Raw genomic sequence first — 12451 nt, 5'->3', positions numbered from 1 at the left:
CTGAAGATAATGGTCTCGAAAGAAGAAAGCTTTTTTAGGATCAACTGTAGCAAATCGGTTTGGAGCTCAGACCAGGTTGGCTCTTCTGTAGAACCTGTATTCCTAGTTTTGGGAGCAAGCCATTGTTAATCCTCCCTGAAATTCAGTATGATAGGTTTATGTAGGTCAGTAGGTGTTTATATAGAAATCAAATCCTATATAGCTACATAAACTAAAATTAAACCGAAACCTAAACGATTAAGCAGTCAAATCCTTTTTCTTTTTCTTTTCCTTTAATTTTTATTGTTTTATATTTTTAACCCCACATCACATACCCCATGATTGGTCTGCCTATTTTGGTTATTATATAACACTAGAAATCAACCCCGCGCGATGCCGCGGGTATGTTCTATGTTTAACTACAGCAAATACAAACATTCGTAAAGGCCATCTCAAGTATTATATTCACAGGTATCATATTCACTTGAGAAAAAGAATAATCAAATGGTGCAAAAATTGATCTGTCAATAAGTTGACCAATGTGAAATTGAAATCATCTCTACGTGAATGATTGTTTAGCATTCAACTTTTGAAAATCATGAGTGTTCTTTGAAGAATCCCAAATAGCTTATCATCAATCTGTGAAGTTTTCTTACCAACTTGAAAATCTCAATTATCTGCAAGAGCAAGAGAAAATGTTGAATTAGTACAATGCTTTAATCTGTACATGTATACAGACAATCGGGACTTTCATAGTGCTACTACAATGTTAGTCAAGTTTAGTTAATCTATACATAATGGAAGTCTAGAATCTGTACATGTCAACCTGTATTGAAAAGTATACTTTATAACAATGCAACTCTAATGACATTTGCTCATTTGTTTACTTCTCTGTGCCAATTATTTGTTCATTGTTTACTTCTCTGTGTCCATTATAAACTATATGTATCCACAATGCAAGTCTAGTCAATCTGTACATGTTAATATGTTCCTTTCTTTCTCTCTGCGCTTGTGGTGAGTTTGAATAGGAACTTGAGCTGGCTAGAAAGAGCGAGATTAAAACTGAACCTGTAGGTGTGATGAGTGTTGTAATGTGTGCATGACGTGCTAAGGCCTTTATGCATTGGTCAAGACAAAGGTGAAAGAGTAAGCATTTCTCAATAAGTTGCTGAACCCGAATAGATCAATTCATTCATTAGCAAGCAGTAAAATTAACTATATATCATGGTAATTCAAAATTTCAAATATGGGAACCAGTTTGCTGGCAAATGAGCACAAAGGCAAATTCCAAAAAGAAAGAAAGACATATGAGCATAGGGATGAGCACTTGCTCCGATCTGGACGAAAGAATAACATATTCATGTTAGCTAGCTCTACTTTGTCATAATCATACAACAGAATGCGATTAACACCACATCTTATTAGCATCTCAGCTGCTACACTTCCTATGCGACCTATTCCCTGCAAAATTTCATGAGGATGAAAGGTCACCTATCAAATAACCAAAGAGTGACTAATAAGTTAAATATACTGCATTGAAAAATTAATGAGAGCTACTTTGAGTCATGCTACTTTAATCGGAGGGAGTTTGTGGTAGCTGACTTGTATTTGTAGTAGCTAACTAATTAGTTGTAGCTTTAACTATGCTGATTGATGAGGTTGTATCATTTAAGCAGGAATGACATAAATTTGTGTCAGGAAAAACCAAATTTGAAATGAAACAGTACTGCTGCATCGTTCTTGTATATGAATATTTAGGTATTATAAGCCGAAAAAAAAAGAAAAGAAAAAAACCTGAAAATTGAGTAGTGCTGATGTTTATGATGAGTTGCCATCTATATGCAGCAAATATATGAGTTGTTGACCATAAATTCTACTATTAGAGGTTAATTAATGCTATACCATGCAATATATAGAAGAGAAATATTGTTGAAGCTCAGGGACTATGAACGAAATTTCAAGGACATGGGGATGCATGAATCCATGAAAGGTAGTGATGAGTACTGATGATTCTCGCCATGTAATTAAATTTCACAAACTTTGCTTCTTCAGATCGATTGCAGCAGAACCGACTAACCTTCTCCATCATTGACACAACCACAAACTCTTCCTGATAATTTAAACCTACTACCTTAGCTTGTTCCTAGACTCAAAGACTGAGCAAGCAGGAGAAGGCTAAGTAAGCAACTTCTGAGGCTAGCATGAAGGTATATATAATTAATTCTAGGATGCATCGCTCAATTAATAGAAATTCAACCTTTTTGAAGAGGATACTCTGCAGCTGAGTTTTATGTTTAATAGATTACTCTAATTGTCGAGATAAAAGAAACATCTTAATACTTGATAGACTGCCAGCATTCTATTCGTCATGGCAGTCCAAATTCACACACCAAAGCAACATTTACATATTCTACCGTCAGTTAGGTAGAATAACATATTAACTGTTGCTTTCTTTTGCAGTTCTATTAGCTGCTGGGGGTATCAAAGTAAACAGCCCTAAGATCATATTACTTGAACTAAACCTTCTGTAGCTCTCATTCACTACTTCTTGACCATGTCTTTTACTGACACTTTATATGTTGCGGTACAGATTATGTCATACTTGTAGCTGTTGTGATATTAGTGGGTTTGTTCAGCAGTCCAAAGTCATACACTAAAGCAACATTTTTAACAGACTCAATAGATGCTACTCTTTTGTCAGTCAAACACGTTCCCATTACCAAACCACAGAAATCCGTATTCCAACAATAAGCAAATTTCACTAACTCGACTCTAAAAATAGACCAAATTCAGAAGCCAGAAAACAACATATAGCTGTCCTATTCTTTCAAATTCCCTCCAAGCCTCTCGATTTACATGAGAAAAAGACTCGATTTTTGGTCAGCCGTCAACACAGCCCATTTTAACCAACAACAGAAAATCCATTTCTTCAAATTCCCATCAATCCCCTCAATTTACATGAGAAAAGAATCAATCTTTATTCTTTCGCAAACTCAAGAATCCAAGAACCAATCTTTGGTCAGAATGACACAGTCCATTTTAATCAACAGCAGAAACCCAAATTACTCAAGCACATTTCATTTGTATTCTAAAAACAAATCAAAATTCACAAACCCAAATCAAATTTCTCAAGCTATATTAAACCAAGCTAACCAAACAGCGAAGTGGAGAAGCAAAAACAACCAAAACGTAGCAAGGAATTCAAGAAAACTAACATAATCTAACTATACCCAAGTCTCTATACACAAAACGTAGCAAGGAATTCATTACCTGATTGTTGTGAAGTCTGATGAATCTGAAAATTAAGAGAATTGATTTCTACAGTTTTGTAGCTTCACCGTCAAATCAATTGATTGTTTTGTAAAGTTGAGAGCGAGAGCTGCAGCTGCTGCTGTTCGGTTTAGGAGGCAGAGAAAGGAAAAAACTCGGTCTGGGAGGAAAAAACAGATCAGTGGCTGTGGCAGAGCCGTAAAAACAATTCAAATAGGTCGGTGTATATAAGAATTGGCTCGGCTTCAGCCGACACACCAAAACAGCTTACAAACAGTACACGGCTTATGAACAGTTAACTGACGTTTTATATATTAAATAAATGTTCACTACTATGCTTCAACTACCTAGAAATGCTATTGGTCTCCTTGAGCATTTGAAGTGGATTCAATCGTGGCATGATCTGCCGCCACAATGCTGAGTTTGTTTCAGGGTCATTGTTCAGGACCAGTAAGTTTATGGTTCACTAAGTTATTCATTGTTCCGGGACCAGTATGTTTATGGATCACCTAATTTGGGCCAAATCTTTGAATTTGCGGTGATCAAATTTAACTCTCAATTCACACCTGTTGATTGGAATTCAAAGATGTTGATGGAAAAAAAAGAAAAAGAAAAAAGGAATTCAAAGGCATGATCCCCCATTTTTTCAAGGGTTATTATCACAAATGGTACCTGAACTTATCCTTTATTTTATCGACGGTACATGAACTTCAATTTTGATCACAACCAGTACCCGAACTTTTAGATTTCATTTTAAATGGTACCTAAAGCCACCTTCGGTCACTATTCCGGCCAAAAAAGCCAAATCTAAGAAAACAAAAAACAAAAAAACATGTTCAAGGCAAGTCTATTACAAAAAAATCACCACTATATATGATTGCAACCCTCGAAATCATCAAAAATCATCACTATGATGGCCTCCCATGCCGTTTTTAGTCAGAATAGTGATCGGAGGTGACTCTAGGTACCATTTAAAATGAAATCGAAAAGTTCGGGTACTGGTTGTGATCAAAATTAAAGTTCAGGTACCATCGATAAAATTGATCGATGTATAGTTCAGGTACCATTTGTGATAATAACCCTTTTTTCAAAGGCATATTCACCCATTTTTTCTGGTCTTCTTGTATCCTCGATCTTTATTATAAACTAAGCTCCTTTTGCTATCAGAGCTGATTTATTTGTTTTATTATATGTTTGAAATAGATAGGAACCTATCCTCACCGAGGATTAGGAGCATTAATTAATCCAAAGTGGTGCCATAGTCAAATGGTGAACGTCGTATGATTGATTTCACTACAACTGTATTTTAGGTTAAGCTGTATACATGTGGGCCACAGACAAGGAGTGTGGTCTCTTAGTTCAACAAACACGGTCTGACGGTAGTAACGGTGGAGTTGTAGTCAAGGTTAGAAGGGTGGCTGAGAGATTGAAAGTGTGGGGAAAGGAAAATTTTGGCAGTGTGCGTCGGCAAGTGAATGAATTAAGACAGGAGCTTGATGATTTGCAGCGTCAATCACCCTCCCCTGAAATACTAAATTGGCTCCAACATGGGGATCAGAATACTAAATTTTTCCACAGCTATACAAGGCAGAGGGGACGCACCAATAAAATCTCTGGTATTTTGGGAGAAGATAATCGGTGGAGAACTAGCTAGTATACCTGATATTGGCCGTGAGTTTATGACATATTTTCGGCACTTGTTTTCCTCTAGTGATGGGCAGTTCAATGATAGCATGTTCCAGGTTGTTAGTGCAAGAGTTTCTGAAGCTCATGTGGATTCTCTTTCTAAGAGTTTTACAAGGGAAAAAGTTGAAAGGGCTCTTAAAGGAATGGGAGCTATGAAGGCTCCGGGACCGGATGGAATGCCACCCATTTTCTATCAAAAGTATTGGTCTGTTGTGGATTCGGAGGTGGTAGCGAGATGCTTGGATTTCTCAATGGACAAGGCTCTATTGCGGAGCTTAACCAAACTTTGATTGCATTAATTCCGAAAGTTGCAAGTCCAAAGAAGGTGACGGAGTTTAGACCGATCAGTCTCTGCAATGTGTTATATAAATTGGTGTCGAAGACTTTGGCTAATAGATTGAAGTCGGTGCTTCCGGATGTTATTTCTAACTACCAGAGTGTGTTCATACCAAATAGGTCTATTCATGATAATGTGATTGCAGACTTTGAGGTAATTCATGGCACGTTTACTTACTTGGAATGGAAAATAATCATGAATCAGAGACAACTGGAATGGGAGAAGAAATGAATCGGTATTGATTCCGGAGGAGTTGATTCCTAAACCCATCTCCTCCCTTCTTAATCAAATTCCTGAGTATTCAGGAATCGATTTCTTATAAGGATGTGAGACCTACACCCATTTCAATTCCTTCATGCGTTAGTAAACACAGGAATACTTTTACCCGGAATCATTCTGATTCCTTTATGTGTTAGTAAAAGTATGAATAGTTTTACCCCATAATCATTCTCTCCCATTCCAAGTAAGTAAACGTGCCCTCATAATCTGAAGAGGCGGGGTAAGGAGTAGACAGAAGGTGGCGTTGAAGCTGGATATGGCTAAAACCTACGATATAGTGGAATGGAATTTTCTGAAAAAGATGATGGAGGTGTTGGGATTCCCTAGTAGATTTGTGGAGCTTATTATGGAGTGCATACATACTGTTACTTATTCTATTTTACTCCAGGGAAAACCTTTTGGGAAGGTGAGGCCTAGGTGCGGGCTTAGGCAAGGTGATCCGATTTCCCCATATCTCTTTATCATTGTTGCTGACGGTTTCTCTTCTTTATTACGAAAAGCAGAGGCTGATAATCAAATACATGGTGTTGCAATAGCGAGGGGAGCTCCTTCTATATCTCATTTATTCTTCGCGGATGACAGTTTACTTTTCTGTGCTGCTTCAAAAGAGGATTGTATGAGGCTAAAGGAGGTTTTTGGGATGTATAAATTAGCTTCGGGGCAGAAAATTAATAAAGATAATCTGCTATTAGATTTAGCCTGAGAATGTCACATGGGGTGAAGGAGTGTTGTGAAGTCCTTGATATGAAGATGGTACCTTGCCATGAGAGATGCCTAGGATTGCCTACAATTACAGGAAGATATAAGAAATGTACCTTTTAGGGTGTGGCAGGTAAAACGCTTCAAGGATGGGAAGGCAAGATCTTATCCAAAGGTGGCAAGGAGATTCTTATCAAAGCAGTTGCGCAGGCAATTCCTACATATACTATGAGTGTTTTAATTTTCAGCTACCAATTGGTACTTGTGAGGAGATAAATAAACATTTAGCAGGTTTTGGTGGGGCAAGTCAGGAGGTAGAGGAATTCATTGGCAGAGATGGGATCGTATGTGTCTGAGTAAGAACAAAGGTGGATTGGGTTTTAGGGAGTTCCAGCAATTTAACAAAGCTCTCTTGTGGAAAATAAGGTTGGAGACTATTACGTTATCCTAATTCCCTAGTTGGCAGAATGCTCAAGGCTCGTTACTTTCCAAAATCCAATTTCCTTGAGGCTGATGTACGTGGGTAAGAATCCTTCATCTATATGGCGTGCTATTGTTTGGGGTGGGGAATCATTGAAGCAAGGGTTGAGGTGGAGAGTGGGTAATGGAGAAGGTATAAGAGTCTTCCTTGACCCGTGGGTACCTGAGTTGAATGGTTTTGGTGTGACTTATAAATCTGGTGTGTATATGTCAATGAAGGTGTCAGAGTTGATCTCAGTCTCAGGAGAGTGGGATATATCCAAGTTGGAGCAAATTGATACAGCTTAGGAGGTTGATTACTAAGTATCCCACTAGTGAGGTTGGGTGGACGTGTTCAATTGATTTGGAATCAAAATCCACATGGAAAGTATTTCGTGATGAGTGGCTATTGGTTGGCTCTTAAGGATGCAAGAGGGTGAGGAGATCACCAGAATCCGGCACCGGTGGTCGCTGACTATTGGCGTCATCTTTGGAAACTTAAACTCCCTCCAAGATGTTTCATTTTATTTGGAAGTGTTCAATGGGGACTATGCCATGCATGAGGTCTTTATACACGAGACGTATTGTGAACATTCCTATGTGCTCTAGATGCCAGGAAGCTTATGAAATGCCTTTACACGCAACATATCAGTGTCCTTCGAGTGTTGCGGTGTTGGAAAAGGTGTGCTTCTTCTCAAAGTTGGGCTATGGTGCATGGGGCAACTTTATGGAGTTTCTAGAAGATGCTAGAAGGAAACTATCAGTGGATGAGGTTAGTTTTTTAATTGTTCGCCTTCGGGTTAATTGGAAAGAAAGAAATGCTGTTTATCATGGTGAGCAAGGAAAAGATCCTTCGGTGGTATATGAAATGGGTGCTTCCATCTGGGAGAGTATTAAGCAAGAAAAGCTTCGTACTCAAGGGGGTCAGGTGGATGACTATACTGGAGATGGAAGTGCAAATACGATTTGGGTTCCACCACCGATTGGAAGACTTAAATTAAACTGTGATGCATGAGTGGCTGCTAATGGAGAACAAGTGGGTGTTGGTATTGTATGCCGAGATAGTGAAGGAAATTTTGTCGCAACGTTGGGAGATAGGCTTGTTGGAAGATTAAGTCCATGTGCAGTTGAGTTGTTCTCTTTATTGAGGGGTCTTGAATGGGCTATGGACCAGGGCTGGAATGGTTTGGTAGTTGAAACAGATTGTTTGGAGGCTGTGAGGATGGTAAATGGAAGTGATGAATGTCTTGCAGGTGAGGGTGTCCTAGTGGAGTGAATCAGAGAGATTTTGGTCGCTTCGGATATTCCCAATATTCATTTCGGATGTACCAAGGGCGGCTAACATGGCGGCTCATACTGTGGCAGCTTGGTAGGAGTTGCAGCCCGGGGTAATGGGCGAAGTAGTTGGTTAGGGGTTGGCCCTCCTTGGCTCATGGATGTCATTGTTAATGACGGACCCGTAACTGGTTAGGTTTCTAGGGAGGAGAGTGGGGAATTCATGTCCACCACCGGTTATTCTCATATTTTGTAATCTTCGTTAGCTCTTGAATAAAAGTTCTTATTCTCAAAAGAAGAAGAAGAAGAAGAAGAAAGAAGAAGAAGGTTAAGCTGTATACCCGAACAGTTTGAGGGTCTCCAGGAAAATTAAGTAAAGTGAGTCACATCCCGGAAAATCTCGAGCACTAGTTGCCATATCTACATGATAGTCATTAAACTTCCAAACTTCAACTGACCTGGCGTGGACTAGTGCGTATAATTGGAATGGTCATTGTGGAATACCATATCTACATGATAGTCGACATAGCTACTCACACCGTCCAACTCCGTCCAAGAGGTGTCTCCCTGCTTACAGAATGCAAGAGCAAGACTTGTTGGTGCGATCATACCAGTAATAATGCACCGGATCCCATCAGAACTCTGAAATTAAGCTTGCTTGGGCGAGAGCAGTACTAGGATGGGTGACCGGCCTCCTGAGAAGTCCTTGTGTTGCACCCCTCTTTTAAATCTTTTTAAAAAAAAAAAAAAAAAATCCTAAATCACTAAGGATCGAAACTAAACTAAACCTATACGAAGAACGGAAGCAATCAAAATCCTATTTAGGAAAGAAAAAGTTGACTACTTTGTGGCTTTTGTTATTCATATATATCTTTGTTAGTTCAGTGTAATAGAAATGTCGATAACAATTTGTCATTCCAAGATTGTTTTAGCAGCTTTAACCCCGATTTGAATCTGAAACATATTTTGCTAGATCACACACCAAAAGTTATTGAAGATATAACAACATAAAACAATAAAATGACATCGAGCTATCATGGTAGGTCATAAGTTTGACACTCGAAGTCATTTTCTATTGCAAAATCATGAAAAGAAAAAAAAATGTTGAGCCATCATGCTGACTGTGATCAAAATAGTTCAAAACTCAAAATGCTAATGACAAACAAGAGATAGTTGACTATTCCTGTCGTATTACATATTTTTCTTTTCCATGGTGCATGCATGCATGCATTTTACATTTTAATCACCCCCTTAATAACAAAATAGAAAATTAGGAGCAGCCTTGGCAAGTTGCATCATTTCAATGAGAATTGGACACGTAATTAATTGCCCAGGTTATGAACATAAACCCCTTCTATCAACGTAGCAGTTAGGGGTGTAAATGAGCCGGGCCGGAGTGAATACCAGGGTGATCATGTTCGGCTCATTTGTTTTTTATTGAGTTTGAGCCGGGCTAAACCTTGAATTCTTTCTTCCATGCTCAAGCTCGGCTTGGCTTGAATATTTTTCTTAAGCCCGAGCTAGGCTTGGCTCGGCTTGATTTATTGACGAGCTCGAGCTTAAATAGGCTTAGCTGGGTTCATTTGACTTTAAATTTAAAAAATAAAAAAGGAAGAAAGAAAATTTAAAATAATAATCTAAAATTTGATGTCTAACCATCACACAAATCCCTTTTAACTATCACTACCACAAAAGTGGGCTAAGGATACCATTTCCTACCCACTATTGGGCTAATGGTGTGTCTTGCCAATTTGTGCTCGCCAATGTTTTTAATGGTGTGTGTCTGATTGATTTTTATATGTATAAAATCAATAAAAGCAAAAAACAAAAGAGTTCTAGTGTCACTAAAATCCTTGAAGCAATAAAATATTATTTATAAAAATATCAAAACAATTGTTGATAAATCTCTAGTGATGGTGTTTCATTTTGTGCGGTGCCAAGCTCACAAACAAACCCACCCCCACCCCCCCCCCCCCCCGGGTTTCTCGCTAACTCTCTACTCTTTCCGGCCTTCTCTTCAATGGCCACCACGACCACGACCACCTCTCTTGCATCACTGTATAATCATTTCGTCCTTTACCTTTTACCTGTCTCTCTTCAAGCTTCTTAGGCCATTGCTGGCGTACCCGAACATCAACCATTGTCTCTTTTTTATTTTCTGCACTTTCACTCACATATGCACTTTCTCCTTACCTAATTTCTTTTGTCAAATTTATTCGCAGGTTGCAATTTTTTCAACCTTAGGGTTTCGAATTTGGGGCTTCTGCAACAACCTATCAAATTTGTTTCCCTCGTTACAAAATTGGAGTTTATCTTGACACGCATGCAGACTTTCCATGATGAGTTCAGTCACTGTGATTTGAAATTAGATTCGGTATAGATCTGAATCCATGTAGCTTATTTTTGTTTCTGATTTGCTATATGGCTAAGATTTTATCTTTTAATTTTATTCTTCTGGGCATGAAAGAGGCATATTGGTGAGATAACATTTTTAACGTTAGTTTTGCATGCCACTGATTAGTTGTAAATGTAATAGCATATATGCTTGGTACGTTTTGTTGAATTGTGGTTCATGCCACTGTTTTCCTCTTCCAGATATGCTTGGTATGTTTTGTTTTCTCTATTATGTTGGTTTACTGGAATTATGGATGAGGACTTAGAAATAGTAATTGATAATGCTTCTTGTGGATGTTCTTTGATTTTACAAGTTTTAACTTCTCATTACATTAATTTATTTTATGTGCTATTTTACTTTTATTCTTTATACATATATGCTTATGTGTGACAAATTTGGTCATGATCTGCCATGTTTCTTTTGCAGAACAACGTATGATGTGAGTTTGAGTGATGAGAGCTGACCTCAAGATCTCTTTGATTTTGTCAGCGGCAAACTCTTTCAAGTCATGGGAAAGGCTTGATGTGAGTGTAAGTGCCAACTGTTTGATATGACTTTTGCTGCTTTGTATGGTTTCTACTTTCCACTTCTTCTGTTTATTATTTACTAATTCTGCATACTGGGTTCCCACTCTTTTAAATTGGAGGCCAAGACGAAAGGATTGTTTAGTGGTGCAACAACTGTTATTACATTTCGCTTTCCCTCAAAGGCTGCTCTGCAGGTTGAATAGAATGTCCAAATTCCTTGTATAATGCAAGCTTTTCTTTGTTTCCTTTAGGAGGCATATTCTGTGCCTCTTCCCTTTACTCCAGTTCTTTCTTAGTAGGAGCCCTCTATTTAACGCAATGACTTGTACTTTTTCCACAGGAGAGTGTTGATGCTTTTATCAACTGTGTTGTGAAAAATAGAGGATTCAGCTAGGGAAAGCATGTTGCCTGTTTGATCAGAATGTGGAAGGACCAGTCACATATACAATTGGTATACAACTTCCTCCATTTTCTTCTATTATAGCTTCTTCCGTTTTTTTTTTTTGTATTTTTCCCTTCACAAATGCTATGTAATGATTGTTAAACTGATTAATGAACCTGTTGCAGTTATACTTTTGATGAGAATACTCCACTTGTTGATGATCTAGAGTACATCTCTGCATTGAGTGAAACAATATTCAAGGGACTGCAAAGCGGAGATAAGGATGGGGTCTGGCTAATGCAGGTAAAAGGAAGGATTTAATTGAGTCTTACTATTTAACTCTGAGTATCTCTTTAAGAGAATGTAGCTAGTTACATTGACATCCCACTTGTAAACAGTAACCATGCCTGATTATTTATGTTTCTCTAGATATTAGGACATAATACTTGCGCCATTTTCATTTTAGTGCAAGAAGCATGCATACTATGGAATAGTTTTTATACCCTCATATATTGTTTGTGCATTAGTCCCTATGAATGCATACTCTGAAATCATAGTGATTATTTCTAGCCAAGCAAGCTGACTTGCCCCTCTGCTGCTTGCAGGAGAGAGATCTTTTTGCAGTTAAGTGATGGACCAAGAGAGATGATATATTGTTCTTATTTCAGATGAAAGAAGAGTGAAAGGAGTCTCTTGTGGGAGTTGTTTACAATAATTTGTATTTACAGATTTAAATATTTTTTTTATAAAAAAAATGGAATATATATAGTCACCAAAGCTTGTATTAGTGGGTATGAAGCTTTTGTGGGACCCATAATGGCAGACACCAAAAATATGATAGTGGGTACTTGGGTCTCTGTCACGCTAGCAAAGGAAACCATTGCTGATAATGGTGGCTCAACAGTGGCTATTGGTGTATAACACCAATGATTGGTACCCATTGACCCAATAGACACCATTAATGATGGTGTCTAAAGGCCAGATTTGTGGTAGTGTATTAATATATGTTATTACTTTTTTAACTTTCATATTAACAATATGTAGCCATGAGAGCTCTCGTTCTCTCACCTCTGCGGCGGCTAACCCTAGGGTTTGGCAGTCTGATTTCCTTGGTCTGCAACGATGGCGTCCGCGGTCCATTGCTGGCGAGTCCTTTGGCTTTG

General features: G+C 38.2%; 2 long non-coding RNA genes and 1 other non-coding gene across 3 annotated transcripts; 2 read left to right on the top strand and 1 right to left on the bottom strand.

The window, feature by feature from the left end:
- Positions 1 to 1148: 1148 nt before the first annotated feature.
- Positions 1149 to 3460, bottom strand: LOC112198468. Its single transcript, XR_002935985.2, has 2 exons — positions 3250 to 3460; positions 1149 to 1440 (listed from the first exon to the last, which is right to left on the bottom strand). It is a non-coding gene; the product is annotated as an uncharacterized LOC112198468 (long non-coding RNA).
- A 5121-nt stretch (positions 3461 to 8581) lies between these two features.
- LOC112201242 lies at positions 8582 to 8704 on the top strand. The gene has a single exon (XR_002936694.1). It is a non-coding gene; the product is annotated as a 5S ribosomal RNA (ribosomal RNA).
- A 2300-nt stretch (positions 8705 to 11004) lies between these two features.
- On the top strand, positions 11005 to 11592 carry LOC121052648. Its single transcript, XR_005809706.1, has 3 exons — positions 11005 to 11100; positions 11247 to 11357; positions 11474 to 11592. It is a non-coding gene; the product is annotated as an uncharacterized LOC121052648 (long non-coding RNA).
- The last annotated feature ends 859 nt before the right edge of the window (positions 11593 to 12451 follow it).

The sequence above is a fragment of the Rosa chinensis genome, chromosome 4 (assembly GCF_002994745.2).
Source record: "Rosa chinensis cultivar Old Blush chromosome 4, RchiOBHm-V2, whole genome shotgun sequence".
Classification (NCBI taxonomy): Eukaryota; Viridiplantae; Streptophyta; class Magnoliopsida; order Rosales; family Rosaceae; genus Rosa; species Rosa chinensis.
This window is presented reverse-complemented; position numbering and strand designations above follow the sequence as displayed.